This window comes from Alosa alosa, chromosome 1 (genome assembly GCF_017589495.1).
Source record: "Alosa alosa isolate M-15738 ecotype Scorff River chromosome 1, AALO_Geno_1.1, whole genome shotgun sequence".
Classification (NCBI taxonomy): Eukaryota; Metazoa; Chordata; class Actinopteri; order Clupeiformes; family Clupeidae; genus Alosa; species Alosa alosa.
Window position 1 is genome coordinate 11506951 of NC_063189.1, and position 4865 is coordinate 11511815.

A 4865-nucleotide genomic window follows, 5' to 3' on the forward strand; every position below is an offset into this window, starting at 1 on the left:
CTGAAAGGCCTATATGATTCTAACTGTCTCACTAAATTGCATTATCCACACTCAATTCTCACTGGTATCTGCTAGACAACAAGTACCAAAACATGATTAGTTCATAGATTTCACATGTAAAATTCATTTTATACAAACCCACCCCCATCTTGCCTGTTCATAATTCTGAGAAATTCTTGAATTGTGTGCATATGTGCGTATACATGTTTATGTGTGTGTGTGTGTGTGTGTGTGTGTGTGTGTGTGTGTGTGTGTGTGTGTGTGTGTGCGTGCTTGTGTGTTTGCCTGCGTATGTGTGTTTGTGCATGTGCATGCATGCATACATATGTCTACTGTGTGAGTATGTGTCATACGTATGATAACTGTGAATGTATGTGTGTGCGTGTGTATCTGTTTATGCACATGTGTGCACATGGAATGGGTTAACATGACCCCTGGAGGCAAACATACGGAAAAAATTGGTCATCCTAGGCCCTACGGTTCTCAAGATATTCACAGAAAACTGTGTCTGCCCTACCCTCCTTTCGGTGGGTCCAGTACAGCGGGGGGGCTACAGATCAAAACAAAAAACGATGGTTCCATGCTATCCATGTGGGGTTACATGCCCACCAAGTTTCGTGTACCCCGGTCTTTCAGTGTCCCGGGAATTCTTGTTGGTGTACGGTCACTAAATGTACACATAAATTATTTTATTGTAAGGCCCCCCATGAACGAAAGTTCACAAAACTTGGCATGCATTCAGAGGGTGTCATAATGATCCTACACTTTCAATTTCGTGCAGTTTTGACCATGTCAGCCAGAGATATTGTGATGAAAACATCTAATTTTTGCTTTTTTATTTTTTTTTTTAACTAGGTGGCGCTATACATGAAATAAGTGGTAATGGGATGGGTTAACATGCCCCTTAAGACCAACATACAAAAAAAGGTGGACCTCCTAGGCCCTACGGTTCTCGAGATATTCACAGAAAACTGTCTCCGGCCACCTACAGGCCAGTTGGTGTATAGTAACATAAATTAATTTATTGTGTGGCCCCCCATTAACGGAATTCCACGAAACTTGGCGTGCATTCAGAGGGTGTCATAATGATCCTACACTTCCAATTTCGTGCAGTTTTGACTATGTTAGGTCACAGATACCTGCGATTACAACACCTCATTTTTTACTTTTTGTGTTTAACTAGGTGGCGCTATACATGAAATGAGTGGTTATGGAATGGGTTGACATGGCCCCTTGAGATCAACATACAAAAAAAATGGTCCTCCTAAACCTTACGGTTCTCGAGATATTCACAGAAAACTGTGTCTGCCCTACCCTCCTTTCGGGGGGTGCAGTCCAGCGGGGGGGCTACAGATCAAAACGAAAAACGATGGTTCCATGCTATCCATATGGGGTTACATGCCCACCAAGTTTCGTCTACCCCGGTCTTTCAGTGTCCCGGGAATCCTTGACGGAAATTTGGACATGCGAAAAAGAAAATAAATAAATAAATAAATTTTAAAAATCTGACTAAACCTATATGACCGCCGCTTCGCTGCGCGGCGGTCATAATTACTTGGATTTGACTCGGACTAAAACACTAGGGACTCGAGACTGGACTCGGACTCGAGGTTTAGTGACTCGACTACAACACTGTCCACTTTGACAGAACTCAATGTCATAGAAACGAGGGTGTTTGCAGTAACTACAAAATCCAACCTAATAACGTTACCAAGGCATCGTGTTGATGTTTCTCCATTTCTTGTTCTCTTCACGTATCAGGCAGCTAATGTAAATGTAGTGAAAAGGGATACCCGTTCAAAAGCTACAGCTACAAAAACTGCAATGGTACTGTTTTAAAATCATGTCTAGGCCTAAGTGTAATTTGAATTTGAGCTTACAGTTCTTTCAGACATTAACTTACAAAATTGATACTTTAGCTTAGTCCCCAGAAGAGGGTTGCTGCTTGCTTTGTTAAGGCATTTCTGTCCCTCCTAGACTGCACTGAAATGGTTACATTACATTATATTACATTTGACTGGCGCTTTTTAGCCAAAGCAACTTAAAACATGGTAAACAGTTTAAAGCTTTTTAAAAACAGTTTTCCCAACAATTCTAGAACAATTTAAAAGTTAGAGTACAATAAGAAAAGTGCATAAGTGTCAGTTCTAATAGAATAGTTCAAATAGAACTTCAACAATGCATTTTGCCCAAGAACCCAGACTTGAGGATCAAATGGCTTCAGTTTATTTTTTGGAACAATGCCACAGGCTTTGCAAAAAGGTTGCTGTTGAAGCCTGGAGCAGGCTACCACCGCAGTCTACGACCAGTGCCTGTAAGTAAAACGTAATTGTGAACTCAAGGAAGTGCTATGTTATACAGGTTTAATGAACTCGCTAGCCTAGCAGGTTTTATTTATGCACATTTGGATAATGCTAGCACTAGCTAGCCAAGCTAACATGCCATGAAGCTAAAATTAGTTGATAATGGCTGTCATGTTATGGATGAAACCTACTAGCTGTTAGCCAATCAGAGTCAAGCAGCTTAGCTCCTTGAATATTAATGAGAACTGGCGCAAATTGAGCTGAGTCTTATCCCATACAGAAAAATAATATATTCACATATATGCAGCTTGAACATATTCCAGTATAAGCACATCTATGTTGAATAAATATATTTACATCTATGTTAAATACATATATTTCCATGTATTTATCAATATATTTAAAAATATAAGTAAATATTCAATATTGGCCACTTTCTTATATTTTATGCATATAATTAAATATATTTAAATATATGACACTAAGAAGCATGATCACATGACCCTTGATGAAGATTCTGATCACATTATCTATATATTTCAGACATATATTTCTATAATATATTTCATATTCTACTATGGTTTGATATTTTCTGCATTGATCAATAAATATTTCACTATTGTGTTTACTTAAAATCAACCATAGTATCAGTATAAAGAGGAAGAAACACACAACACTTCTGTTATCTTTTATTCTATTTTATTGAAAATCTTTGTTTTTGTTATGGAACCTCAGTTCTGTCACTTTGGCATTTCTTGCCTGGCCCAGCAATCTGGAGTGAGTGTCTGGCCTGGGAACTGCTTCAGGGTGGTCTCTGAATAAAACAGAACATATACAAATAGAACACGCAAAATATTAGTGACACAAATACAGATGGTAAAGTGCAGAAACACTGTTGTGTTATCACGATAATTGGAGATAAATACAAAGTGAGTTGGAGAGAAAGACATACAAATAAAATAAACTCACCAATTATCGTCTTAGTCCTTTCAGGGTCCAGGCATTCCCTCTAAGTACCTCCTAAAAAATAGCACAATCAATTAGGACCTCAAATAGTTACAGTTTACTAACACAGAAAAGATCTATGATGGTGAGGCGAAAATGTGAAGCAGTCCACACAGACAGCCTAACACTTTTAAATGAGACAACACAACTAGTATATCATATACGCAGAAGAGAGAAGCACACAGATACACACTGAAAGCAAAAGTTAGTTTCATCCTCAAATTTTTACTAAACTTGTACAACCAAGAAGCTGCTATTTCATTAAAGTTAAACATGTACATTTTTATGTAAAAGTTCACATCTGTATGAAAACACTCTACAAACCTTGTTGAATAAAAGCCTTCAGACTCACAACCTCCTCTTGGAGAGCCATTATCGCCACCTCTTCTTTAGGTGGTTGTCAGTTCTTGGTTATCTCCAAAAGCTCACACTCATAGAGAGCTCTACCAGCATTCTCTGAAACCTGCAAGTGAACAGAATATACAGCATGAATGAGAGTGGCGTTGGTAAAGGGTATACTCGCGTATTATGTAATGTCCTGGGATATTCCCACTCGTGAAGTGTCTCCCATCTGAGACTGCTATCTGAGACTGTAGGGAAGCTGTACCAACCATCATAGAAAGATCTGGTTGGAAAGGTATATTTTCAGTTCACTTTGTGCCCCCAGCAGCTTGAAGCTAATTTCTTGTCATTCAAAAGATCAAAACTATTCAAACAAATGTATAAATTCTCAGAAACAAAAGGTTATGTTCTGCATTCGAAAATAGACCTTTAACAAAAAAGTTATATTCATAAGTAAACATTAAATTTTGATTACCTTTGGTCTATGTGATGATGAAGCATCAACATCAACATTTGTCAGTGAAGCATACTATGGGTTGGGCTTGGGTCGTCTTGATCTCAGGTCTTCTGGTCCATCCTCTGGTGTCCTTGATGTAGCTTTCGAGTGTTGCCTCCCTCTCTAAAATGTAAAAAAAAAAAAAAAAGAAGGGGGGTTTCAGTGCTCAAATATACTACATGACCATACATGGTCCTTTTCAATACAATTCAACTTTTACATTTCCATAATTTAGCATGGGTGTGAATGGTTTTGCAAGAATGTCAATGCACAAAAACAAAACATATTACTTGCAATACCATTTCCATGAAATTAAGCACAGTACTTGTGTCTTCAATTTCTACACATCCACTCTAATACTCTCCAGCACATACCACATTAGCAGCTACATCCTATCAAAAAAAAAGCTAATGTTAGCTCTAAGTTTTGTCCATGATGCAACAACAGCTAGCTAGCTAAACCACAGTGCATAGAATGTCTACACCTTAGTGCTAGGCTAGTAGTAAATGTTAACCGTTACATTTTCTGTCTTCTATCTATGCCTATCAATCTACATTCCAGAGGCAAATATACTACCAAATATGGCCGGGAGACAGGTTAAATTGGTATTTCACTGTCACTACAAGTCGTTTTCATTAATTGTCTAAACGTTTCTCAGTCAATTTATTTTTCAAACCCCTTTCAGGTGTAAAAAATAAAGCTAGCGCTGGCTAATTTAT

General features: G+C 38.0%; 1 long non-coding RNA gene across 1 annotated transcript; it reads right to left on the bottom strand.

Moving 5' to 3' along the window:
* Positions 1-3005: 3005 nt before the first annotated feature.
* LOC125307771 lies at positions 3006-4239 on the bottom strand. The gene is made up of 4 exons (XR_007195786.1): positions 4126-4239; positions 3633-3771; positions 3273-3323; positions 3006-3117 (listed from the first exon to the last, which is right to left on the bottom strand). It is a non-coding gene; the product is annotated as an uncharacterized LOC125307771 (long non-coding RNA).
* Positions 4240-4865: the final 626 nt, after the last annotated feature.